The 27249-nt window shown below is 51.2% G+C and overlaps 13 non-coding genes and 1 pseudogene across 13 annotated transcripts; all 14 read right to left on the bottom strand.

Moving 5' to 3' along the window:
- Positions 1-284: 284 nt before the first annotated feature.
- Positions 285-403, bottom strand: LOC123414678. Its single transcript, XR_006614606.1, has one exon. It is a non-coding gene; the product is annotated as a 5S ribosomal RNA (ribosomal RNA).
- Positions 404-734: 331 nt separating this feature from the next.
- LOC123414158 lies at positions 735-853 on the bottom strand. The gene has a single exon (XR_006614232.1). It is a non-coding gene; the product is annotated as a 5S ribosomal RNA (ribosomal RNA).
- Positions 854-1186: 333 nt separating this feature from the next.
- On the bottom strand, positions 1187-1305 carry LOC123414606. Its single transcript, XR_006614536.1, has one exon. It is a non-coding gene; the product is annotated as a 5S ribosomal RNA (ribosomal RNA).
- A 331-nt stretch (positions 1306-1636) lies between these two features.
- LOC123414267 lies at positions 1637-1755 on the bottom strand (annotated as a pseudogene).
- Positions 1756-2088: 333 nt separating this feature from the next.
- On the bottom strand, positions 2089-2207 carry LOC123414893. Its single transcript, XR_006614807.1, has one exon. It is a non-coding gene; the product is annotated as a 5S ribosomal RNA (ribosomal RNA).
- A 333-nt stretch (positions 2208-2540) lies between these two features.
- LOC123414995 lies at positions 2541-2659 on the bottom strand. Its single transcript, XR_006614902.1, has one exon. It is a non-coding gene; the product is annotated as a 5S ribosomal RNA (ribosomal RNA).
- Positions 2660-2991: 332 nt separating this feature from the next.
- On the bottom strand, positions 2992-3110 carry LOC123414441. The gene has a single exon (XR_006614409.1). It is a non-coding gene; the product is annotated as a 5S ribosomal RNA (ribosomal RNA).
- Positions 3111-24282: 21172 nt separating this feature from the next.
- LOC123414736 lies at positions 24283-24401 on the bottom strand. Its single transcript, XR_006614659.1, has one exon. It is a non-coding gene; the product is annotated as a 5S ribosomal RNA (ribosomal RNA).
- Positions 24402-24709: 308 nt separating this feature from the next.
- Positions 24710-24828, bottom strand: LOC123414684. The gene has a single exon (XR_006614612.1). It is a non-coding gene; the product is annotated as a 5S ribosomal RNA (ribosomal RNA).
- Positions 24829-25161: 333 nt separating this feature from the next.
- LOC123413848 lies at positions 25162-25280 on the bottom strand. Its single transcript, XR_006613960.1, has one exon. It is a non-coding gene; the product is annotated as a 5S ribosomal RNA (ribosomal RNA).
- A 332-nt stretch (positions 25281-25612) lies between these two features.
- LOC123413721 lies at positions 25613-25731 on the bottom strand. The gene has a single exon (XR_006613839.1). It is a non-coding gene; the product is annotated as a 5S ribosomal RNA (ribosomal RNA).
- Positions 25732-26064: 333 nt separating this feature from the next.
- LOC123414972 lies at positions 26065-26183 on the bottom strand. Its single transcript, XR_006614881.1, has one exon. It is a non-coding gene; the product is annotated as a 5S ribosomal RNA (ribosomal RNA).
- Positions 26184-26516: 333 nt separating this feature from the next.
- Positions 26517-26635, bottom strand: LOC123414713. The gene has a single exon (XR_006614639.1). It is a non-coding gene; the product is annotated as a 5S ribosomal RNA (ribosomal RNA).
- A 333-nt stretch (positions 26636-26968) lies between these two features.
- Positions 26969-27087, bottom strand: LOC123413996. Its single transcript, XR_006614091.1, has one exon. It is a non-coding gene; the product is annotated as a 5S ribosomal RNA (ribosomal RNA).
- Positions 27088-27249: the final 162 nt, after the last annotated feature.

Raw genomic sequence — 27249 nt, forward strand, 5'->3', positions numbered from 1 at the left:
TGCCACATTTGCCTCGACAACGGAGACGTGTTTAACAGAAGAATTTCACCGCTTCCTCTCTACCCCGACAACACGAGCACCGCCACGACCTCTGTGAATTTTCCCACCGCGCTTGACACCCAACGACGCCGCCCTTAGACATGTCAACAATGAGACGCAAGCTAAAACATATCACAATCGTCAAAAATAATAAAACTAGTAGACGTCAAAAATAAGAAAACGAGGTCATATAGATCGCGCTCCCGCGTCATCCTTGTCACGCGGCGCTAAAATATTTAAAAGGGTTAATGCAACACGAGGAATTCCCAGGAGGTCACCCATCCTAGTACTACTCTCGCCCAAGCACGCTTAACTTCAGAGTTCTAATGAGATCCGGTGCTTTAGTGCTGGTATGATCGCATCCGACATGCAATTATCTATTTTTTCCTTATGCTTGCCCCTCCCGTGTCCATTGCCACATTTGCCTCGACAACGGAGACGAGTTTAACACAAGAATTTCACCGCTCCCTCTCTACCCCGACAACACGAGCACGCCAGGACCTCTGTGACTTTTCCCACCGCGCTTGACACCCAACGACGCCGCCCCTAGACACGTCAACAATGAGACACAAGCTAAAACATATCACAAACGTCATAAATAAGAAAACTAGTAAACGTCAAAAATAAGAAAACGAGGTCATATAGATGACTCTCCCGCAGCATCCTTGTCACGTGGCGCAAAAATATTTAAAAGGGAAAAGTAACACAAGGACTTCCCAGGAGGTCACCCATCCTAGTACTACGCTCTCCCAAGCACGCTTAACTTCGGAGTTCTAATGGGATCTGGTGCATTGGTGCTGGTATGACCGCATCCGACATGGAACTATCTATTTGGTCCTTATGCTTGCCCCTCCCGTGTCCATTGCCACATTTGCCTCGACAAGGGAGACGAGTTTAACACAAGAATTTCACCGCTCCCTCTCTACCCCGACAACACGAGCACCGCCATGACCTCTGTGACTTTTCCCATCGCGCTTGACACCCAACGACGCCGCCCCTAGACACGTCAACAATGAGACGCAACCTAAAACATATCACAAACGTCAAAAATAAGAAAACTAGTAAACGTCAAAAATAAGAAAACGAGGTCATATAGATCACGCTCCCGCGTCATCCTTGTCACCTGGCGCAAAAATATTTAAAAAGGGGAATGCAACACGAGGACTTCCCAGGAGGTCACCCATCCTAGTACTACTCTCGCCCAAGCAAGCTTAACTTCGGAGTTTTGATGGGATCCGGTGCTTTAGTGCTGGTATGATCGCATCCGACATGCAACTATCTATTTGTTCCTTATGCTGGCCCCTCCCGTGTCCATTGCCACATTTGCCTCGACAACGGAGACGAGTTTAACACAAGAATTTCACCGCTCCCTCTCTACCCCGACAACACGAGCATCGCTAGGACCTCTGTGACTTTTCCCACCGCGCTTGACACCCAATGACGCCGCCCCTAGATACGTCAACAATGAGACGCAAGCTAAAACATATCACAAACGTCAAAAATAGAGAACTAGTAAACGTCCAAAATAAGAAAACGAGGTCATACAGATCACGCTCCCGCGTCATCCGTGTCACGAGGCGCAAAAATATTTAAAAGGGAAAAGTAACACGAGGACTTCCCAGGAGGTCACGCATCCTAGTACTATGGTCGCCCAAGCACGCTTAACTTCGGAGTTCTAATGGGATCCGGTGCTTTGGTGGTCGTATGATGGCATCCGACATGCAACTATCTATTTGTTCCTTATGCTTGCCCCTCCCGTGTCCATTGCCACATTTGCCTCGACAACGGAGACGAGTTTAACACAAGCATTTCACCGCTCCCTCTCTACCCCGACAACACGAGCACTGCCACGACCTCTGTGACTTTTCCCACCGCGCTTGACACCCAACGACGCCGCCCCTAGACACGTCAACAATGAGACGCAACCTAAAACATATCACAAACGTGAAAAATAAGAAAACTAGTAAACGTCAAAAATAAGAAAATGAGGTCATATAGATCACGCTCCCGCGTCATCCTTGGCACGTGGCGCAAAAATATTTAAAAACGGGAATGCAACACGAGGACTTCCCAGGAGGTCACCCATCCTAGTAGTACTCTCGCCCAAGCACGCTTAACTTCGGAGTTTTTATGGGATCTGGTGCTTTAGTGCTGGTATGATCGCATCCGACTTGCAACTATCTATTTGTTCCTTATGCTGGCCCCTCCCGTGTCCATTGTCACATTTGCCTCGACAATGGAGACGAGTTTAACACAAGAATTTCACCGCTCCCTCTCTACCCCGACAACACGAGCACCGCCAGGACCTCTGTGACTTTTCCCACCGTGCTTGACACCCAACGACGCCGCCCCTAGACACATCATCAATGAGACGCAAGGTAAAACATATCACAAACGTCAAAAATAAGAAAACTAGTAAACGTCAAAAATAAGAAAACGAGGTCATATAGATCACGCTCCCGCGTCATCCTTGTCACGTGGCCCAAAAATATTTAAAAAGGGGAATGCAACACGAGGACTTCCGAGGAGATCACCCATCCTAGTACTACTCTCGCCCAAGCACGCTTAACTTCGAAGTTCTAATGGGATCCGGTGCTTTAGTGCTCGTATGATCGCATCCGACATGCAACTATCTATTTGTTCCTTTATCTTGCCCCTCCCGTGTCCATTGCCACATTTGCCTCGACAACGGAGACGAGTTTAACACAAGAATTTCACCGCTCCCTCTCTACCCCGACAACACGAGCACCGCCACGACCTCTGTGACTTTTCCCACCGCGCTTGACACCCAACGACGCCGCCCTAGACACCTCAACAATGAGACGCAAGCTAAAACATATAACAAACGTCAAAAATAAGAAAACTAGTAAACATCAAAAATAAGAAAACGAGGTCATATAGATCACGCTCCCGCGTCATCCTTGTCACGTGGCGCAAAAATATTTAAAAAGGGGAATGCAACACGAGGACTTCCTAGGAGGTCAACCATCCTAGTACTACTCTCGCCCAAGCACGCTTAACTTCGGAGTTCTGATGGGATCCGATGCTTTAGTGCTGGTATGATCGCATCCGACATCCAACTATCTATTTGTTCCTTATGCTTGCCCCTCCCGTGTCCATTGCCACATTTGCCTCGACAACGGAGACGAGTTTAAAACAAGAATTTCACCGATCCCTTTCTACCCCGACAACACGAGCACCGCCACGACCTTTGTGACTTTTCCCACCGCGCTTGACACCCAACGACGCCGCCCCTAGACACGTCAAGAATGAGACGCGAGCTAAAACATATCACAAACGTCAAAAATAAGAAAACTAGCAAACGTAAAAAATAAGAAAACGAGGTCATATAGATCACGCTCCCGCGTCATCCGTGTCACGTGTCGCAAAAATATTTAAAAAGGGGAATGCAACACGAGGACTTCCCGAGAGGTCACCCATCCTAGTACTACTCTCGCCCAAGCACGCTTTACTTCGGAGTTCTGATGGTGTCGTGGGTATAAGTCTGACAGTAGAAGTACGGGGTACGAAAGTATATGGGCAGAGCCTTAGCTATGGCGAGGATGTATGAGTTCAAGCCCCTCTACGGTGGTGGTAAAGCCCTACGTCTCAATGCTCTTGGGAGCTTTGTGTCCAGTGTATCAAGGGATTATAGCAAGTGCCAACCCCTGTACCAGTGCTGAAGGGCGGCTTATATAGAGTGCGCTGCCCTTCATAATGGTCTGGTGGACAGGGGTGGAGTAGTGGCGAGTAAACGCTGCCGTTACTGGTAACGTAAGCCTTAAATGCTAGTTATGGTGTGTGAAAACGTATGACCGTTGCCCTCCTCGGAGGTTACAATGTACAGAGTGGATTCCAGTTGGTACGTTAGATATGCTCCGAGTGGATCGTCGCCGACTGGATGATGGGGGCGTCCTTAGTTCAGTCGGAACTGTCTAAGGGCCTTGTCCCCTATGAAGGGTAGTCCTTGGGTAGGACCTACAGGGCAGACCTATGACACCATCCTCGGACTATAACCCCATCATTAGTGCCCGAATGGATCGTGGCTGGAACGATGAAGTGATGTCCGGAGTTTGGAGCCGACTGGTATTGAGGTGATCTTAGCGTTGTCTGCCTCGATCCATTTTATCTTTGCGGCTAGTGATCCGAGTGAATATGCAAGCGAAACGAACCATGAGGGACCGATTGCTTCCGCGGAATCTTTCGACATGACCGGTCATACTGACAGCGTCGGATTTTCCGGGATTCTCAAATTTTGGTTGCCGCGCGCTCAGCGGGGATGACGACATCCCCATCGAGTTGATTTCGCCTCCTCGATTACCGCGCCGCGATATTCTCCACTAATCTTGCAGCAGCCGGTTGGGAGGATAAGATCTTGGGCCCACCTGTAGGTGACTCAGTCGGAGGCCTATTAAAGCCTTCCCGGCGGACCTTCCTATTGCGCTGCTCATCTTCCTCCCATCGATCTCGCCTCCCCGCAACTCCCTGCACACCTCTAGCCACCTCCTTCCCCTCCTCGTCTGCGGATCCGTCGCCCTCGGTATGACGAAGGGGCAGACCAGCAAGCTCGAGGCGAAGAAGAAGAAGAAGGGGGTGGCCTCCACTCAGCGGTGGCAGCGGGCGTTGCCGGCGGGCTGGATCCAGGGGGACTTCCTCCCCTCCACGGTGAGGGAGACCGACGTGCTGGAGGTGGTGGAGCACGGCATGGTCTTCAATAAGTCTTGGAGGCTGCGGGAAGGCGAGATGGAGCCGGCACCGAAGGAGGGGGAGCGCATTCTGCTGCTCAGCCACGTGGCTAGAGGTTTCTCCCTACCTCCCCATCCTTTCTTCCGAGGTATCATGAATTACTTCAGGGCGCAGCTCTATCACTTTCCGCCGAATGCGATAGCTCATCTTTCTGCATTCATCATCCTCTGCGAGTGCTTCATAGGATGTCCTCCCCACTGGGGGCTCTTCAAATATGTTTTCTCCGCTAGATCTCAAACGGTTAAGAAGCTTAGTGTCGTGGGTATAAGTCTGACAGTAGATGTGTAGGGTACGAAAGGATGGGCAGAGCCTTAGCTACGGCGAGGTTTTATGAGTTCAGGCCCCTCTACGGTGGAGGTAATAGCCCTACGTCTCAGTGCTCTTGGGAGCTTCTTGTCGAGTGGAATATGGATTACAGTGAATTGCTAACCCCTGCACCAGTGGGGAAGGGTGGCTTATATAGAGTGCGCTTCCCTTCACAAAGGTTCGGTGCACAGGGGTGGAGTAGTGGCGAATAAATGCCTATGTTACAGGTAACGTACGTCATAAATGCTAATAAAGGCACATGGAAACGTATGACCGTTTCCCTCCAGGGGGGTTACGATGCACAAAGTGGAATCCAGTCGGTTAGTTTGATATACTGCGAATGCTCATCTCCGACTGGGTGATGGAGGATTCGTCACCGACTGGATGATGGGAAGTCCTTAATTCAGTCGGAACTGACTAAGGGCCTTATCCCTTATGAAGGGTAGTCCTTGGGTAGGACTTATAGGGCAGGCCTATGACCCTACCCTAGGACTATAACCCCATCATTAGTCCCCGAATTGATTGGGGTTGGAACGACGAAGCGATGCTTGGAGTACGGATCCGACTGGTACGGATGCGACTTTGGCGTTGTCTGCCCCGATCCATTTTATCTTCTTTGACCAATGATTCGAGTGGATGTGTTTGTGAAACGAACCGCCAAGGACCGAGTGCTTCCGTTGTATCTTTTGACGTGACCAGTCAACTGACAGCGGCGGATTTTCCGGGATCCTCAAATTTCGGTTGCCGCGCGCTCAACGGGGATGACGACATCGCAATCGAGTAGTACCTGACGCCTCGATTCCCGCGCCTTCATCTACTCCACTAATATCGCAGCAACCGGTCGGGGGATAAGATTTCGGGACCACTTGCTAGTGACCCAGTCAGAACCTTATTTAAACTTTCGCGGCGAGGGTTTTTCGTTACACTCGCCGGATAACTTGCACTTGCCCCGCTTCTCTCGCCATCTCCTGCGCATCCCAAGATCCTTCTCCTTCTCCCTCGCGGATCTGCAGCCTCCGCCATGACAAAGGGGCAGACTAGCAAGCTAGAGGCGCGGAAGAAGAAGGGGAAGGCGGCGGCTCCTGCTCAGCGGCGGCAGCGAGCGCTACCGGCGGGGTGGATCTAGGGGGATTTCCTCCCCTCCACGGTGACGGAGGAGAACTTGCTGGAGTTGGTGGAGCACGGAATGATTGCGCACAAGTCATGGAGGTTGCCGGCGGAGGGCGAGACCGAGCTGGCGCCCCGGGAGGGGGAGCGCGTCTTGCTGCTCAGCCACGTGCACCGAGGTTTCTCTCTGCCTCCACATCCCTTCTTCAAAGGTATAATGAACCACTTCGGGGCGCAGCTCCACCATTTTCCCCCAAATGCCATAGCTCATCTCTCCGCCTTCGTCGTGTTGTGCGAGTGTTTCATCGGCTGTCCTCCCCATTGGGGGCTTTTCAAACACATCTTCTCTGCTAGATCCCAAACTATCAAACGACTTAACCAGTCGGATGATAAAACTCACCTCCTCAAGCTCTGCGGAGGCTTAGGCTTCCAAAAGAACAGTTAAAGTAGCTATCCCGCTCTTCAGTTGAGTGAATCTATTAGGAACTGGCAGTCGACATGGGTCTACTACCAGGATGTTGCTTGCCGGAATGCCACAACTGGACTGCCTCCTTTTAGCTTAGACCGACCGGCCCCGCCTAGGCAGCTCGCGCTCACGAAGGCGGAGATGACCCAGATCCAGGCTCTGGTCGATGCGCTTGTAGAGGTCGTTCGAAGGGGAGTCACCGGCATAGATTTGCTGGAGGTTTTCCTGGGTCGGCGTATCCAGCCTCTGCAAGCTCGACACCACGCCATGTGGCACTACACAGGGCCTGAGGACTCTACTCGGACTAACGTCGAGTGCGTGACCGGGGAGATGGTGGCGTCGTGGGTCCTCAACATCACCGGCGCCTGCGAAAACCCTAGAGGAGCCCGGCGAGTGAAGGCCTTCCCCGCGGACAATCCTCCTCCGAACGAAGTGAGTATAACTTGTCGAGTGCACACAACTGTCTTAGATTGATCACTTTCTTGAATCACTGTCTGACGTCTGATGTTGTCGACTGTATCTTGTGCAGGAGTGGACTAACTGGTTTTCTCCTGTCTCGAACGGGAATCCGGCCGAGGAGGAGGAAGGCAGCCAGGAGGGCAGCGTGGAGAGCGTCGAGTACGTCTCCGACAGTGGGGAGACGGAGGAGCAGTCCGCAGAAGAAGAAGAGGCAGATGAGGAGCAGAACTCGCCACCTCCACCACCAAAGCCTCGGACTAAGCGTCGTCATGAACCTGTGGCTCCTTCGGCTCCTCCAGCATCCTCGAGTGCGACGCCAGCTCCGCGAGCTGCTCCTGTGGTACCGAGTGCCTCGCCAGCCGTTCCCGTGGCTCCGAGTGCTCGGAGCACAAAGAGGACCAGGGACTCTGCTCCTGAGCCTGCGGGTCAGCCCTCTAAGGTGGCTAAACCGGGTGGATCTAAGCCTCGGAAGGCTTTGCCGCGGATGAGGGTCACAGTTCCCGTCACCTCAACGTAAGTGCATGGTTCTTCTGTCTTCTTACAGTATTTGATTGAACTCCTGCTTATTGGTCGAATGAATTTTACTCGACAGAGTTGCCACCTCTCCGGCACGCCAGGGGGACAATCCCATGGACATGGACAATGTTGTCACATCCCAGCCAGGTGCGTCGTGGCGATTCCGAGAGTTTACATTATTGCATCACGAATTCTGTCTTTGGTCTTGCCTTTTTCCTGTGGTCTCACGCCGTTCGGTCGGGTTTCCCTCAGGGGTGATTTATGTGGGGGAGGGCGACCAGAGGAGGTCCGAGCAAGCTGCGGTGCCTGTCCTTGAGGCTGTTCCGCCGGTTACTACTCTCGCCATGGACGCGCCGCTGACTGAGACGATGTCGTCGACTGAAACGGCGCTGATCGCTGCTGAACTGACTAGAGCAGGCCTTGGGATGCCCAAGGAGCCTCCTACGATGCTAGGTCCGTCGACTGTCGAGTACAACGTCCAGCGCCTCCCGGAAGATCGGGTGGGAGCTGCCAAGGAGGCCATGGTGCAGGCAGAGCTGATGGCGGGAGAGGCCAAGAAAGCGTACAACTCCATCGCTCCATGTACAAGCGAAGCTTGGAACTGCGGGACGATATCCGAGTAAGTGGGCTAGTAAGTATTTACTTTCCTCTTGTAACCCACTAGGTGTTTGAGCAATGCACTCGGATATGGTATGATTATTTTGCATTGGGTTCACTCTTAGTGAACCCAGTGGGTGTAGTCCCCGAGACTTGTGTCGAGTGCTTGCACCGGCAGTTGTATTTATACACATATTCTTTAACTTGATCAGATCAAAAACTAATCTGTTCGAATGGCACTCCGAGTGCACCTACTGGATGAGTCCCCGAGAGTAATTTTACTCAAGTCGGGTAGTTGTAACCTCATAGGCTTGTTTGTTGTCATGTATCTCAATAGGGCGGACCTGTTTGAGCTTCATGCAAGTGGGGTCACTCTTAGTGAACCCACTGGGTGTAGTCCCCGAGACCGCTGTCGACTGCTTGCGTCGGCAGGGGTCTGAAGAACTTAGAATTTTAATTGTTGTCCTTGTTGAATTTGTCTGATCGTCTCTTGGCGGTGACTTGCAGAAAACTTGCAAGATGGGAGCAGCGTACGAGACTCTGAGGGCTGAAAAGGTGCAGTTTGCTGGGGAAATGGATGCAACAATGGTTGCGTTGGCTGGTATGAAGGATGTTCTGGCTGAACGAGAAAAGTCCTTGGAGGAGGCCCGTGAGGCAAACAAGGCATTGGCGGCTGAAGTGGAGAAAATGGGGAAACAAAGGACCGAGCTGATGGGACAGATGGAAGTGTTGAACAGGAGGTGCATAGCACAGGAAAATTACGTCAGTGACTGGGCCCGGAAGATGATAGCGCTTCTCGGTGGTAAGTTCTGTTTTTCCGAGTGCTTGTGGACTGTGCATTTCATTCTGTGCTTACTGTGTGCTCATCCTGTCTTTGCAGATTTTTGCATGGACGCTGAGGTTGAAGCGGCTGACGTTGAGCGGTCGATTCTTGCGAACGTTCCACTCGGCGAGGACGCCAATCGAGATATGCTCCGAGAGCACATTCGCCTGGGCAAAGTGGGACCTTCCATCGGTCGACTGAAAGAGGTCGTCGGCCGAATCGACAAGGAGCTTTGGCCTGAAGACGAGTCTCGTCACGAGATGGAAGGCTTGATGACTCGGCTGGAGGAGGTCCCGAACCGAGTGCAGGCATGGAAGAAATCTGCGGCTCGCTGTGGTGCGGACGTCGCTCTGTCGCTTGTCCAAGTGCACTGCAAGGAGGCTCGCGAAGAGAAGCTGAAGGCGTTGCAGGTCGCCAACACGAAAAAGCTTCGATTCGAAGACTTCATAGAGACCTTCCTTGAGAGCGCCACTCGCATCGCCGACGGGATCGACCTCGACACATTCGTGGAGCCTGCCAGTCCTAGTGCCAGTCCTGACGACGTTTAAGAAAACTTTTTGCCTCGGCATGCCGAGTGTTGGTTGTAAGAAACTTTGGCCATTGCTGTTGGCCGTCACATTCTTGGTTCGGTGTGGATAAGCTTGATCTACACCGAACCGACTATCTTTAGGCGAACTTTGAATTTGAATCGAAACTTTTGCTCTTCTTTTGCCAAAGAGTTGTTGACATGATTTTGGCTCGTGGTTTTTGTTTGGCGTTTCTTGGTGAAGCCAATGGAAAACATGCGGAGCATGTAATTTTCAGTTGTCTTGACATCTGCATGATCCTCACTGAGGGTCTGCTGAGTCCCCGAGTGGATCTGTAGGATACACTCGAAGGCAATTGAGTACTTAGGCGATTCGTGATCGCAGCTAAGTCTTCGAGTGCGATTGTAAGGTCGTACTCGGAGCGAGTTGCTACTCATGTAATTGTCATTGGTCTTTACATCTACATGAGCCTCAATGAGGGTCATGCTACTCATGTAATTGTCAGTTGTCTTGACATCTACATGAGCCTCACTGAGGGTCTGGTGAGTCCCCGAGTGTATCTGTAGGATACACTCGAAGGCCATTGAGTACTTAGGCGATTCGTGATCGCGGCTAAGTCTTCGAGTGCGACTGTGAGGTGGTGCTCGGAGCGAGTTGTTACTCATGTAATTGCCAGTGTTCTTGACATCTACATGAGCCTCAATGAGGTTCTGCTACTCATGTAATTGTTAGTGGTCTTGACATCTACATGAGCCTCAATGAGGGTCTGCTAAGCCTCCGAGTGGATCTGTGAAATACACTCGAAGGAAGCTTTCTGTTTAAGCGATTCTTGATCGCAGACAAGTCCCCGAGTGCGACGTTAAGTGCACAATCGGAGAAAGTGTGTAGTTAAGCGATTCGCGATCGCAGCTAAGTCCTCGAGTGCGACGATTAGTGCATACTTGAAGAAAATTTGTACTTAGGCGATTCTTGATCGCAGCTAAGTCCCTGAGTGCGACGTTTAGTGCACAGTCGGAGAAAGTTAATACTTAGGCGATTCTGGATTGCAGCAAAGTCTCCGAGTGCGACGTTTAGTGCACACTCGGAGAAAGTTAATACTTAGGCGATTCTGGATCGTAGCTAAGTCCTCGAGTGCGATGTTTAGTGCACACTCGGAGAAAGTTAATACTTAGGCGATTCTGGATCGCATCTAAGTCCCCGAGTGCGACGTTTAGTGCACACTCGGAGAAAGTTAATACTTAGGCGATTCTGGATCGCAGCTAAGGCCCCGAGTGCGACGTTTAGTGCACACTCGGAGAAAGTTAATACTTAGGCGATTCTTCATCGCAGCTAAGTCCCCAAGTGCGACGTTTAGTGCACACTCGGAGAAAGTTAATACTTAGGCGATTCTGGATCGCAGCTAAGTCCCCGAGTGCGACGTTTAGTGCACACTCGGAGAAAGTTAGTACTTAGGCGATTCTTGATCACAACTAAGTTTTTTTTTGAGACCAGAGTCTGCGACCGCGAATTTTTTTTGAATCTGCAAAAACTCAATCTGCTTTGTATTATTTCACCGATACTTGTTCTTTACATTGTTTCAGTCGACGGTGACGTGTAGAAGCGCTTCAGGTGATCTCCGTTCCATGCTCGGGGCTCGTCCGTTTCCCTGTCGATGTTTTAGAGTCGGTATGCTCCGTTGTTCAACACCTTGGAGATGATGAAGGGTCCTTCCCAGGCGGGAGCCAACTTGTGAGGTCTCTGCTGATCCACTCGGAGCACCAGGTCGCCTCCTTGGAATGTACGACTCCTGACGTGTCGCGCGTGAAAATGCCGCAGATCTTGTTGATAAATAGTTGAGCGAGTCAGTGCCATCTCGCGCTCCTCCTCTAGAAGATCCACTCTGTCTTGCCTTGCTTGTTCTGCTTCAGCTTCGGAGAAGAGTTCAACTCGTGGAGCGTTGTGAAGCAAGTCACTCGGAAGGACTGTCTCTGCTCCGTAAACAAGGAAGAACGGGGATCGCCCTGTAGATCTATTTGGGGTTGTGCGGAGACCCCAAAGCACCGAAGGTAGCTCGGTGACCCATGCACCAGCAACATGTCCCACCTCTCGCACGAGTCGAGGTTTCAAGCCTTGCAGAATAAGTCCATTCGCCCGCTCTGCTTGCCCGTTTGTTTGGGGATGCGCCACAGATGCAAAATCCACTCGGATACCTTGGCCTGTACAGAAACCTTTGAATCTGTCCGAGTCAAAGTTTGTTCCGTTGTCAGTGATTATGCTGTGAGGTACCCTGAATCTGGAGATGATGTCCCTGACAAACTTGATGGCCGTTAGGGCGTCGAGCTTCTTGATGGGCTTGGCTTCGATGCACTTCGTGAACTTGTCGACTGCTACCAACAGATGTGCGAATCCCCCCTGGCCTCTCCTGAATGGACCGACTGTATCTAATCCCCATACTCCAAACGGCCAAACAAGAGGGATTGTCTTCAACGCAGATGTTGGCTTGTGGGACTTGTTAGAGTAGAACTGACAGCCTTCACATCGGTCGACCATTTCTTTCGCCATTTCATTCGCCTGCAGCCAGAAGAAGCCAGCTCTGAATGCTTTGGCGACGATTGCTCTTGAAGAGGCGTGATGACCGCAGGTTCCCTAGTGAATTTCTTCCAGGATTAACTGTCCCTCCTCAGGGGAGATGCATCGTTGAAGAACGCCTAACACGCTTTCCTTGTACATCTGGCCATCGATGACAGTGAACGACTTTGACCTGCGGACGATCCGTCTGGCTTGGACTTCGTCTTCTGGTAATTCTTGCCTCAGGATGTATGCAATGATCGGCATAGTCCAATCGGGGATGACAGCAAGAATCTCCATGATCAAATCAACCACAGCAGGTACGTCGACTTCAGTCGGATCTGTCGAGCTCTTTGGTTGTACCGGTTCCTGTGTGAAAGGATCTTCTTTAACTGAGGGAAGGTGGAGGTGCTCGAGGCATACGTCACTCGGGACTGGTCTCCGAGTGGATCCGAGTTTTGCCAACTCATCAGCTGCCTGGTTCTTTAGTCGCGGAACATGGTGGAGTTCTAGACCTTCAAACTTTTTCTCGAGCTTCCTCACTGCATTGCAGTATGTGGTCATGGTGGGGTTCCTGACGTCCCACTCCTTCATCACCTGATTAACCACCAAATCCGAATCGCCATAAACCATCAGGCGACGGACGCCAAGTGCGATGGCCATGCGCAGTCCATAAAGGAGAGCTTCATACTCTGCCTCATTGTTGGAGGAATCAAAGTGTATCTGCAACACATACTTGAGTTTGTCACCTTTTGGCGATACGATCACAACGCCAGCGCCGGAGCCATTCAACATCTTGGACCCATCGAAGAACATTGTCCAATGAGCCGAGTAGATGTGGGTCGGTTGCTGTTGTTCTACCCATTCTGCTATGAAGTCAGCCACAGCTTGAGACTTTATAGCTTTCTTGGGCTCAAACTTGATGTCGCAGTATAACATCTCCATTGCCCACTTCGCCACTCGACCCGATGCGTCTCGATTGTGGAGGATTTCCGACAACGGAGCATCAGAGACGACAGACACCGAGTGGTCTTGGAAATAATGAGCCACCTTCTTCGTAGTCATGTAAATCCCGTAGATAAGTTTTTGATAGTGGGGATACCTCTGCTTGGAAGGAGTCGGGACTTCGGAGACGTAATACACTTGCCGCTAAACTTTGTATGCTTTGCCTTCTTCTTCTCGTTCGACTGTGAGAACAGTGCTAACGACTTGATTTGTAGCCACGATGTACAGAAGAAGGGGCTCTTTACTGAGCGGACAGTAAGAACCGGCTGGGTGGAAAGTAGGACTTTGAGGTCGTCGAATGCAACTTGGGCTTCGTATGTCCACTCGAAAGTATCTGATTTCTTCATGAGTCAGTAAAGAGGAAGCGCCTTCTCGCCGAGTCGACTGATAAACCTGCTCAAAGCCGCTAGGCAACCTGTGAGCCTTTGAACATCATGTATTCTAACCGGCCGCTCCATTCAGACGATGGTCCCGATCTTTTCGGGGTTGACGTCGATCCCTCGTTCAGAAACGAAGAAACCGAGTAACTTTCCGGTCGGAACGCCGAATGAACACTTGGCTGGGTTGAGCTTGATATCGTACCTACGAAGGTTGGCGAATGTTTCTGCCAAGTCAATCAGCAGGTCGGAACCTTTGCATGACTTGACTACGATATCATCCATATACGCCTCCACATTCCGACCGATCTGGTCGAGAAGGCATTTTTGGATCATGCGCATGAAGGTTGCTCCTGCATTCTTCAAACCAAATGTCATAGTGATGTAGCAGAAGCACCCGAATGGGGTGATGAAGGCTGTCTTTAATTCATCGGGGCCATACAGACGGATCTGATGATAGCCCGAGTAGGCATCAAGAAATGACAAACGGTCGCAACCCGCAGTCGAGTCGACAATTTGATCGATGCGGGGGAGCGGAAAATGGTCTTTCGGGTAGACCTTATTGAGGTGCTTAAAGTCGATGCACATTCGGAGCGACTTGTCCTTCTTGGGCACCATGACAACATTGGCGAGCCACTCGGAGTGGTGTACCTCGCGAATGAAGTTGGCTGCCAAAAGCTTGGCCACCTCTTCTCCAATTGCCTTCCTCTTGTGCGCGGCGGACCGACGCAGGCGTTCTCGGACAGGCCGAGTGGCAGGATCCACATGCAGTCGGTGCTCAGCCAACTCCCTGGGTACACCTAGCATGTCAGAGGGCTTCCATGTGAAGATGTCCCAGTTCTCACGGAGGAATTGGATGAGCTCGGCTTCCTATTTAGGATCGAGGGTGGTGGAGATGTTCGTCGGGGCAGCGGTGTCGTCCGTCGGGTGGATGCTGACCTTCTTCGTCTCTCCCGCCGACTAGAACGCGGACTCCAAAGCTGGCTTCTTCGAATGCATCAAGTCAGCGGGGTCGATTGTCTTCTTGTACTCGTCAAGCTCGAGGACAGCCATCTGCTGATCGGCGATCCTCGATCCCTGCTGCAGACACTCCTTGGCACGCTGCCGATTGCCTGTGATAGTGATCACACCTTTCGGGCCTGGCATCTTCAGCTTCAGGTACACGTAACATGGACGGGCCATGAAACGCGCATACGCCGGGCGGCCCAGAATCGCGTGGTACGCACTCTGGAAGTCCACCACCTCGAACGTCAGCTTTTCCTTGCGGAAGTTCTTGTCGGAGCCGAATACGACATCCAACGCGATCTGGCTGAGTGACTTGGCCTTTCGTCCAGGGACGACTCCATGGAACTGCATGCTGCTCTCGCTAAGTTTGGACATCGGAATGCCCATCCCCTTGAGAGTGTCGGCGTACATGATGTTCAAGCCACTGCCGCCGTCCATGAGGACTTTGCGCAGTTGTACTCCTTCCACCACCGGGTCGGCGACCAGAGCCTGCCTCCCTGGGGTGGGTACGTGTGTTGGATGATCCGACTGGTCAAAGGTGATCGTAGTCTGAGACCATTTGAGGAACGTGGGGTTGGTCGGCGTGGCCATGTTCACCTCCCTGTTCACCAGCTTCAGTCGACTCTTGCTCTCAACGTCCACAAAAATCATCAGTGTTGCATGGACTTGGGGGAATGGATCCTCCTTGTCGTCCTCCTCCTGTTCATTGCCCTTTTCACTCGGTTGCCCTTTGCCGAACCCCTGGATCAGGAGGCGACATTGCCGAGTGGTATGCTTCGGATATATAGCGTTGCCCTCTTCATCCATCTTCGTGTGAGTCGGACATGGCTGGTCCAGGATGGGGTTGTTGAACTGCTTCTTCTTGGGGGTGAATTGAGCCTTCCCCTTGCCTTTGAACTTGGCATTGGTAACAGCTGCGGCTTCTGCCTGCGGAGTGGACGGAGCTTTCTGCTTCTGCTTCCGAGTGTTATTCCCATCTCCATCGGCGACTGCTTTGTGCTTGCCGCTACGGATGCGGTCCTCTTCTTCGCCATTTGCATAGCGTGCTGCTATCTCCATCATCTTGCTCATGGCCCATGCTCAAATCTCGTGACCCATGCTCAAATCTCCACCGGATGACATGATTAAAAGATGTAGTCGCAAACTCGCCGGAAGTCGCTTAGACGCCTGCCCCAAGGTGGGCGCCAACTGTCATGGGTATAAGTCTGACAGTAGATGTGTAGGGTACGAAAGGATGGGTAGAGCCTTAGCTACGGCGAGGTTTTACGAGTTCAGGCCCCTCTACGGTGGAGGTAATAGCCCTACGTCTCAGTGCTCTTGGGAGCTTGTTATCGAGTGGCATATGGATTACAATGAATTGCTAACCCCTGCACCAGTGAGGAAGGGTGGCTTATATAGAGTGCGCTGCCCTTCACAACGGTTCGGTGCACAGGGGTAGAGTAGTGGCGAATAAATGCCTACGTTACAGGTAATGTACGTCTTAAATGCTAATAAAGGCACATGGAAACGTATGACCGTTTCCCTCCAGGGGGGTTACGATGCACAGAGTGGAATCCAGTCGGTTAGTTTGATATACTCCGAATGCTCATCTCCGACTGGGTGATGGAGGATTCGTCACCGACTGGATGATGGGAAGTCCTTAATTCAGTCGGAACTGACTAAGGGCCTTATCCCTTATGAAGGGTAGTCCTTGGGTAGGACTTATAGGGCAGGCCTATGACCCTACCCTAGGACTATAACCCCATCACTTAGCCAGTGTGATGATAAGACACACATCCTCCAGCTCTACGGGGGTTTAGGATTTCAGAAGAAAACGAAAAGTAGTTATCCCTCCCTTCAGCTATCCGAGTCGGTTAGGAACTGGCAATCGTCCTGGTTCTATTGCCAGGACATTACCTGCCCGAATGCTTCGAGTGGATTACCACCCTTCAGTTTAGACCGTACGGGCCCTCCCAGGAAGCTAGCGCTCTCTAAGGGAGAAAAAACCTAGATCCAGCCTTTGATCGACGCGCTGATAGCCGTCGTCTGGAAGGGAGTCACCGGCATGGACCTATTAGAGACTTTTCTGGGTCGACACATCCAGCCGCTCCAGGCCCGAGACCATGCAATGTGGCATTACACGGGGCCTTTGGATACCACTCGGTCCCATCCTAAAGACGTGAGCGAGGAGAACGTGGGTGCGTGGGTCCGCAGCATCACGGGCACATGTGATAACCCCGTGGGAGCTCGGCGGGTGAAGGCCTTCTGCGCCCAAAATCCTCCTTCGAATGAGGTGGGTACATGTTGTCGAGTGCTTTTAACCTTCTCAGTTTTACTACTTTTCTTGTCTCGCTGACTGACGTTGCCGACTGTGTTTTGTGCAGGAGTGGACGAGCTAGCATTCTGCAGTCTCAAATGGAAATCCGGTCGAGGAAGAAGAAGGCAGCATGGAGGGTAGCGCGGGTAGTGCCGAGTACGTCTCTGACAGTAGGGAGACGGAGGAGGAGGAGAGTGAAGAGCAGAGCTCGTCACCCTCACCACCATAACACCAAACCAAGCACCGTCATGACCCCGCTGTTTCGCCGGCTCCTCCCGTGGCCCCGAGTGCTCAGAGTGTGAAGAGAACCAGGGGTTCTTCTGCCGAGCCTGTGGATCAGCCGTCCAAGGTGGCTAAACCCAACGGGTCTAAACCTCGAAAAGCTTTGCCCCGGATGAGGATCGATGTTCCGGTCGCCTCAGCGTAAGTATCTTTGCTCTTCCATCTTCCTTCAGTATCCGATTGGACACTTCTTTTGGGAATTCATGTTTACCCGTTGAATGGATTTCACTCAAGAGAGCTGCTACCTCCGCCACCTCTCTGCCGCGTCAGGGTGACGATCCCATGGACACTGATAACGCCGCCACGTCCCAGCAAGGTACATTGTCACGACTCCGAGAGCTGTATTACCGTTTCGCGAGTGCTGTCTTTGATCTTGATCTTTTTCTGTATTTTTATTTTGTTCAGTCGGGCTTCCTTCGGAGGTGATCCATCTGGACAACGACGACCAAAGGAGGTCGGAACCAGCTTTGGCGCCTGTCCTTGGGGTTATCCAACCTGCTGCCAACCCCGCCATGAGCGTGCCGCCGACTGAGACGGTGGCCTTCACGGCGGAACTGACTGGAGCAGAGCTCGGGATGCCCAGGGAGCTCGGGATACCTAGGGCGCCTTGTGCCATGCCGGGTCCATCGACTGTTCAATATGATGCCTAACGCCTCCCGGAAGATCAAGTAGGAGCCTCCAAGGACGCCATGGTACAAGTGGATCTGATGGTGGGCGAAGCCAAGGGAGCATATGACTTTGTTGCGTCCCTGTACAAGAAGAGCTTGGAGCTTCGGGATGATATCCGAGTAAGTGCGCTAGTAAGTGTTTACATTCCTCTTGGTGCCCACTGGGGGTTTTGGCGAGATACTCGGATACAGTAGGTTAATTTTCCAGTGGGTTCACTCCAAGTGAACCCAGTGGGTGTAGTCCCCGAGACTTCTGCCGAGTGCTTGCACCGGCAGTTGTCTTTATATGTATTTTCCATAATCTCTACAGATCAGAGCTGATCTACCCGAATGGTACCAGTGGGGGCACGCCGAGTGCACCCACTGGGTGTAGTCCCTGAGAGTAGTGTTACTCGGATCGAGTAAGAGTAATCTCATAGTGTTGTTGGTTTGCTATGGAGCTCAATGGGACCGACCTGTTCGAGCTTCATACCAGTGGGGTCACTCTCAGTGAACCCACTGGGTGTAGTCCCCGAGACCACTGTTGATTGCTTGCATCGGCAGGGGTCTGAAGAATCTGTCGAGAATTTTTCCTTGTTGAACCTGGCTGATGCTCCCTTTGTGTCTCTTTGACAGAAGACTTGCGAAATGGGATCGGCCTATAATGCTCTGAAGGCTGAGAAGACTCAACTTGCTACCGATTTGGAGGTAGCTGCGAATGATCTGGCTGGCATGAAGAAGGTTCTCGCTGAACGAGAAGTATCTTTGGAGGAATCTTCGGGGACTAACAAGGCACTACTAGCCGAGTTAGAAAAAATGAAGAAGGAGAGATCGGAATGGATGGGCCAGTTGAAGTTAATGAACGCTCGGTGCAAAGCGTAGGAGAACTACTTCGGCGACTGGGCGAAGAAGATGGTCGCACTGCTTGGTGGTAAGTTGCTTGCCGAGTGCTCTTTGACTTTGGAGTTCACTCCGCGCTTATTTTCTCCCTGTCTTTTGTTTGCAGATTTCTGTCGGGACGTGGGAGCCGAGACCGCCGAAATTGAACGGGCGCTTGGGAAACCGAATGTTCCACTCGGTGATGAAGCTAACCGGGACATGTTCCGACTGAATTCCCGCCTTAACAAGGTGGGTCCTTTCATTGGTCGCCTGAGAGAAGTCGACGGCCGAATTGACAAAGAGCTGTGGCCTGAAGATGACTCCCGGAATGAGATAGAGGGGTTGATGACTCGACTGGAGGATGTTCCAAGCAGAGTGCATGCATGGAAGAAGTCTGCCGCTCGGTGTGGCGCGGACGTGGCGCTGTCTCTGGTCCGAGCGCATTGTATGGAAGCCCGTGAAGACAAGTTGAAGACGTTGCAGGTCGCCAACACCAAGAAGCTTCGATTTGAAGACTTCATGGAGACCTTCCTTGACACGGCCACTCGGATTGCAGATGGAATCAACCTCGACACCTTCGTGGAGCCTGCCAGCCCCGGCGATGCTTGATAAACTTTATGCTGAACGCGCATTTACCTCGGTATGCCGATTGGAGTTTGTATTAAACCTTGGCCACTGTTGTTGGCCGGTACATTTGTGGCTCAGTGTGGATAAACTTAATTCACACCGAGCCGACTGATCGTTGAACTCAATTTGAATTCGAACCGGATCTTTTGCTCTTCTTTCGCTGAGTTTTTTTGACACGAGTTTTGCTCGTGGTTTTTGTTTAGGGGACTCAGCTAAGCCTCCGAGTGTAACTTGTGTTCCTACTCGAAGGAAGCTCTTTACTTAGGCAACTCTGGTTCGCAGCTAAGTCCCCGAGTGTGACTTTTGGTGCACACTCGGCGCGAGTTGTTTACTCATGCAACTCTGGGTCGCAGCTAAGTCTCCGAGTGTGACTTTTAGTGCACACTCGGAGCGAGTTGTTTACTTAGGCGACTCTGGGTCGCAGCTAAGTCCCCGAGTGTGAGTTTTGGTGCACACTCGAAGCGAGTTGTTTACTTCGGCGACTCTGGGTCGCAGCTAAGTCCCCGAGTGTGACTTTTGGTGCACACTCGGAGCAAGTTGTTTACTTAGGCGACTCTGGGTCGCAGCTAAGTCCCCGAGTGTGACTTTTGGCGCACACTCGAAGCAAGTTGTTTACTTAGGCGACTCTGGGTCGCAGCTAAGTCCCCGAGTGTGACTTTGGGTGCGCACTCGGAGCAAGTTGTTTACTTAGGCGACTCTGGGTTGCAGCTAAGTCCCCGAGTGTGACTTTGGGTGCGCACTCGGAGCAAGTTGTTTACTTAGGCGACTCTGGGTGGCAGCTAAGTCCCCGAGTGTGACTTTTAGTGCACACTCGGAGCGAGTTGTTTACTTAGGCGACTTTGGGTCGCAGCTAAGTCCCCGAGTGTGACTTTTGGTGCACACTCGGAGCGAGTTGTTTACTTAGGCGACTCTGGGTCGCAGCTAAGTCTCCGAGTGTGACTTTTAGTGCACACTTGGAGCGAGTTGTTTACTTAGGCGACTCTGGGTCGTAGCTAAGTCCCCGAGTGTGACTTTTAGTGTACACTCGGAGCGAGTTGTTTACTTAGGCGACTCTGGGTCGAAGCTAAGTCCCCGAGTGTGACTTTTAGTGCACACTCGGAGCGAGTTGTTTACTTAGGCGACTCTGGGTCGCAGCTAAGTCCCCGAGTGTGACTTTTGGTGCACACTCGGAGCGAGTTGTTTACTTACGCGACTCTGGGTCACAGCTAAGTCTCCGAGTGTGACTTTTGGTGCACACTCGGACCGAGTTTTTTAGACCGGAGTCTGCAAACGCGGAAGAATTTTGAATCGGCAAGAAATTAATCCGCTTTGTATTACTTCGATGACATTTGTTCTTTACATTGTCTCTGTCGGCGGTTATGTGTAGAAGCGCTTCAGTAGATCTCCATTCCATGCTCGCGGCTCGTCTGTCACCCTATCGAGGTTGTAGAGTCGATACGCTCCGTTGTTCAGCACCTTAGAAATGATGAACGGTCCTTCTCAGGCGGGAGCCAACTTGTGTGGTCTCTATTGATCCACTCGGAGCACCAGGTTGCCTGCTTGGAACTTGCGGCTCGTGACGTGCCACGCATGAAATCGTCGCCGATCTTGTTGATAAATTGTTGAACGGATCAATGCCATCTCGCGCTCCTCTTCTAAAAGGTCTACTCCTTCTTGCCTGGCTTGCTCTGCTTCGGCTTCGGAGAAGAGTTTGACTCGTGGAGAGTTGTGAAGCAAGTCACTCGGAAGGACTGTCTCTGCTCCATAAACGAGGAAAAACGGGGATCGTCCTGTCGATCTATTCGGAGTTGTTCAGAGGCCCCACAGCACCGAAGGCAGCTCGGTGACCCATGCGCCGGCGGCATGTCCAACTTCCCGCAGGAGTCGAGGCTTCAACCCTTGAAGAATGAGTCCATTCACCCGCTCCGCTTGTCCATTTGTTTGGGGGTGCGCAACGGATGCAAAATCCACTCGGATACCTTGGCCTGCGCAAAAACCTTTGAACTTGTCCGAGTTAAAGTTTGTGCCATTGTCGGTGATTATGCTGTGTGGAACCCCGTATCTGACGATGATGTCTCTGATAAATTTGATGGCCATAAGGGCATCAAGCTTCTTGATTGGCTTGGCTTCAATCCACTTGGTAAACTTGTCGACCGTTACCAGCAGATGGGTGAATCCTCCTTGGCCTCTTCTGAATGGTTCGACTGTATCTAATCCCCACACGGCGAATGGCCAACAAAGGGGAATTGTCTTCAGCGCGGACGTTGGCTTGTGAGACTTGTTTGAATAGAACTGACAACCCTCGCAATGGTCGACTATATCTTTTGCCATTTCATTCGCCTGCAACCAGAAGAAACCATCTCTGAATGCTTTGGCGACGATTGCCCTTGAGGAGGCATGATGGCCGCAGGTTCCCGAGTAAATTTCTTCCAAAATTAACCGACCCTCCTCAGGAGAGATACACCGCTGAAGGACGCCTGAAACACTTTCTCTGTATAACTGGTCATCAATAGCGGTGAAGGACTTCGACCTGCAAACGATCTGCCTAGCTTGGACCTCGTCTTCCGGTAACTCTTGCCTCAGGATGTACGCAATGAATGGCACAGTCCATTCGGGAATGACAGCTAGAATCTCCATGACCAGGTCAACCACAGCGGGCACCTCGACTTCAGTCTGATCTGTTGAGCTCTTCGGTTGCACAGGTTCCTCTATAAAAGGATCTTCTTTTACCGAGGGGAGGTGTAAGTGCTCGACGCAGACATCACTCGGGACAGGTCTCCGTGTGGATCCAAGTTTTGCCAATTCATCTGCTGCTTGGTTTTTCAGTCGGGGAACATGGTGAAGTTCCAGACCTTCAAACTTCTTTTCGAGCTTTCTTATTGCGTTGCAGTATGCAGTCATGGTGGGGTTCCTTACATCCCACTCCTTCATTACTTGATTAACCACTAGATCTGAGTCGCCATAGACCATCAGGCGACGGACGCCGAGTGTGATGGCCATGCGCAACCCGTAAAGGAGAGCTTCGTACTCTCCTTCGTTGTTGGAAGAATCAAAATGGATCTGCAACACACACTTGAGTTTATCACCTTTCGGGGATATGAGCACTACGCCGGCGCCGGAGCCATTCAACATCTTGGACCCATCGAAGAACATGGTCTAATGAGCCGAGTAGATGTGAGTCGGTGGCTGTTGTTCTACCCATTCTGCTATGAAGTCAGCAAGAGTTTGAGACTTTATAGCTTTCTTGGCTTCGAACTTGATGTCGCATTATAGCATCTCCGTTGCCCACTTTGCCACTCGGCCTGATGCGTCCCGATTGTGGAAAATTTCCGACAACGGAGCATCAGATATGACAGATACCGAGTGGTCTTGGAAATAATGAGCCACCTTCTTTGTGGTCATGTAGATCCCATAAATAAGCTTCTGATAATGGGGATACCTTTGCTTGGAACGAGTCAGGACTTCGGAAACATAATATACTGGCCGCTGAACCTTGTATGCTTTGCCTTCTTCTTCGCGTTCGAATGTCAGAACGGTGCTGACGACTTGATTTGTAGCCGCGATGTACAGAAGAAGGGGTTCTTTACTAAGCGGGGCAGTAAGAACCGGCTAGGTGGAAAGCAGGGCTTTAAGGTCGCCGAATGCGGTTTCGGCTTCGTCTGTCCACTCGAAGGTATCCGACGTCTTCAAGAGTCGGTACAGAGGTAACGTCTTCTCGCCGAGTCGAGCGATAAACCTGCTCAAAGCCGCTAGGCAACCTATGAGCTTTTGTACGTCATGTACTCTTACCGGCCGCTCCATTCGAACAATGGTCCCGATCTTTTCGGGGTCGACATCGATCCCTCGTTCGGAAACGAAGAAATCGAGTAACTTCCCGCTGGGAACGCCGAATGAACACTTGGCTGGGTTGAGCTTGATATCGTACCTACGTAGGTTGGCGAATGTTTCTGCCAAGTCAGTCAGCAGGTCGGAACCTTTGCGTGACTTGACTATGATATCGTCCATCTATGCCTCCACATTTCGACAAATCTGGTCTAGGAGGCATTTTTGGATCATTTGCATAAAAGTTGCTCCTGCATTTTTCAAACCGAATGGCATAGTGATGTAACAGAAGTACCCGAATGGGGTGATGAAAGATGTTTTTAATTCATCTGGACCATATAGACGGATCTGATGATAGCCCGAATAGGCATCAAGGAAGGATAAGCGCTCGCAACCCGCAGTCGAATCAACGATTTGATCAATGCGGCGGAGCGGGAACTGGTCTTTCAGACAAACCTTATTAAGGTGCTTGAAATCTATGCACATACGGAGAGACTTGTCCTTCTTGGGCACCATGACCACATTAGCGAGCCACTCGGAGTGGTGTACCTCGCGAATGAAGTTGGCTGCCAGAAGTTTAGCTACCTCCTCTCCGATTGCTTTTCTCTTGTGCGCGGCGGACCGACGTAGGCGTTCTCGGACGGGCCGAGCGGCTGGATCCACATGCAGTCGGTGCTCAGCCAACTCCCTGGGTACACCTGGCATGTCAGTAGGCTTCCATGCAAAAATGTCCCAGTTCTCACGGAGGAATTGGATGAGCTCGGCTTCCTATTTTGGATCAAGGGTGGTGGAGATGTTTGTTGGGGCGGCGGCGGCATCCATCGGGTGGGATCCGGTGCAACTAGTACTACTCTCGCCCAAACACGCTTAACTTCGGAGTTCTGATGGGATCCGGTGCTTTAGTGCTGGTATGATCGCATCCGATATGCAACTATCTATTTGTTCCTTATGCTTGCCCCTCCCGTGTCCATTGCCAAATTTGCCACGACAACGGAGACGAGTTTAACACAAGAATTTCACCGCTCCCTCTCTACCCCGACAATACGAGCACCGCCACGACCTCTGTGACTTTTCCCACCGCGCTTGACACCCAACGACGCCACCCCTAGACACGTCAACATTGAGACGCAAGCTAAAACATATCAGAAACGTCAAAAATAAGAAAACGAGGTCATATAGATCACGCTCCCGCGTCATCCTTGTCACGTGGCGCAAAAATAATTGAAAAGGGGAATGCAACACGAGGAATTCCCACGAGGTCACCCATCCTAGTACTACTCTCGCCCAAGCACGATTAACTTCGGAGTTCTGATGGGATCCGGTACTTTAGTGATGGTATGATCGCATCCGATATGCAACTATCTATTTGTTCCTTATGCTTGCCCCAACCGTGTCCATTGCCACATTTGCCTCGACAACGGAGGCGAGTTTAACACAAGAATTTCACCGGTACCTCTCTACCCCGACAACACGAGCACCGCCACGACCTCGGTGACTTTTCCCACCGCGCTTGACACCCAATGACGCCGCCCCTAGACACGTCAACATTGAGACGCAAGCTAAAACATATCACGAATGTCAAAAATAAGAAAACGAGGTCATATAGATCACGCTCCCGCGTCATCCTTGTGACGTGGCGCAAAAATATATAAAAAGGGGAATGCAACACGAGGACTTCCCAAGAGGTCACCCATCCTAGTACAACTCTCGCCCAAGCACGCTAAACTTCGGAGTTCTCATGGGATCCGGTGCTTTAGTGCTGGTATGATCGCATCCAACATGCAACTATCTATTTTTTCCTTATGGTTGCCCCTCCCGTTTCCATTGCCACATTTGCCTCGACAACGGAGACGAGTTTAACACAAGAAATTCACCGCTCCCTCTCTACCCCGACAACACGAGCACCGCCACGACATCTGTGACTTTTCCCACCGCGCTTGACACCCAACGACGCCGCCCCTAGACACGTCAACAATGAGACGCAAGCTAAAACATATCACAAACGTCAAAAATAAGAAAACTAGTAAACGTCAAAAATAAGAAAACGAGGTCATATAGATCACGCTCCCGCGTCATCCTTGTCACATGGCACAAAAATATTTCAAAAGGGGAATGAAACACGAGGACTTCTGAGGAGGTCACCCATCCTAGTACTACTCTCGCCCAAGCACGCTTAACTTCGGAGTTCTGATGGGATCCAGTGCTTTAGTGCTGGTATGATCGCGTCGAACATGCAACTATCTATTTGTCCTTATGCTTGCCCCTCCCGTGTCCATTGTCACATTTGCCTCGACAACGGAGACAAGTTTAACACAAGAATTTCACCGCTCCCTCTCTACCCCGACAACACGAGCACCGCCACGACCTATGTGACTTTTCCCACCGCGCTTGACACCCAACGACGCCGCCCCTAGACACGTCAACAATGAGACGCAAGCTAAAACATATCAGAAACGTCAAAAATAAGAAAACTAGTAAACGTCAAAAATAAGAAAACGAGGTCATATAGATCACGCTCCCGCGTCATCCTTGTCACGTGGCGCAAAAATATTTAAAAAGGGGAATGTAACACGAGGACTTCCGAGGAGGTCACCCATCCTAGTACTACTCTCGCCCAAGCACGCTTAACTTCGCAGTTCTGATGGGATCCGGTGCTTTAGTGCTGGTATGATCGCATCAGACATGCAACTATCTATTTGTTCCTTATGCTTGCCCCTCCTGTGTCCATTGCCACATTTGCCTCGACAACGGAGACAAGTTTAACACATGAATTTCACCGCTCCCTCTCTACCCCGACAACACGAGCACCGCCATGACCTCTGTGACTTTTGCTACCGCGCTTGACACGCAACGACGCCGCCCCTAGACACGTCAACAATGAGACGCAAGCTAAAACATATCACAAACGTCAAAAATAAGAAAACTAGTAAACGTCAAAAACAAGAAAATGAGGTCATGTAGATCATGCTCCCGCGTCATCCTTGTCACGTGGCGCAAAAATATTTAAAAAGGGGAATGCGACACGAGGACTTCCGAGGAGGTCACCCATCCTAGTACTACTCTCTCCCAAGCACGCTTAACTTTGGAGTTCTGATGGGATCCGGTGCTTTAGTGCTGGTATGATCGCATCGAACATGCAACTATCTATTTGTTCCTTATGCTTGCCCCTCCCGTGTCCATTGCCACATTTGCCTCGACAACGGAGACCAGTTTAACACAAGAATTTCACCGCTCCCTCTCTACCCCGACAACACGAGCACCGCCACGACCTCTGTGATTTTTCCCACCGCGCTTGACACCCAACGACGCCGCCCCTAGACACGTGAACAATGAGACGTAAGCTAAAACATATCACAAACGTCAAAAATAAGAAAACTAGTAAACGTCAAAAATAAGAAAACGAGGTCATATAGATCACGTTCCCGCGTCATCCTTGTCACGTGGCGCGAAAATATTTAAAAAGGGGAATGCAACACGAGGACTTCCGAGAAGGTCACCCATCCTAGTTCTACTCTCGCCCAAGCACGCTTAACTTCGGAGTTCTGATGGGATCCGGTGCTTTAGTGCTGGTATGATCGCATCCGACATGCAACTATCTATTTGTTCCTTAAGCTTGCCCCTCCCGTGTCCATTGCCACATTTGCCTGGACAACGGAGACGAGTTTAACACAAGAATTTCACCGCTCCCTCTCTACCCCGACAACACGAGCACCGCCACGACCTCTGTGACTTTTCCCACCGCGCTTGACACCCAACGACGCCGCCCCTAGACACGTCAACAATGAGACGCAAGCTAAAACATATCACAAACGTCAAAAATAAGAAAACTAGTAAACGTCAAAAATAAGAAAACGAGGTCATATAAATCACGCTCCCGCGTCATCCTTGTCACGTGGCGCAAAAATATTTAAAAAGGGGAATGCAACACGAGGACATCCCAAGAGGTCACCCATCCTAGTACTACTCGATCCCAAGCACGCTTAACTTCAGAGTTCTGATGGGATCCGGTACTTTAGTGCTGGTATGATCGCATCCCATATGCAACTATCTATTTGTTGTTCCTTATGCTTGCCCCTCCCGTGTCCATTGCCACATTTGCCTCGACAACGGAGACGAGTTTAACACAAGAATTTCACCGCTCCCTCTCTACCCCGACAATACGAGCATCGCCACGACCTCTGTGACTTTTCCCACCGC

Source organism: Hordeum vulgare, chromosome 7H (genome assembly GCF_904849725.1).
Source record: "Hordeum vulgare subsp. vulgare chromosome 7H, MorexV3_pseudomolecules_assembly, whole genome shotgun sequence".
In the NCBI taxonomy this organism is placed as follows: domain Eukaryota; kingdom Viridiplantae; phylum Streptophyta; class Magnoliopsida; order Poales; family Poaceae; genus Hordeum; species Hordeum vulgare.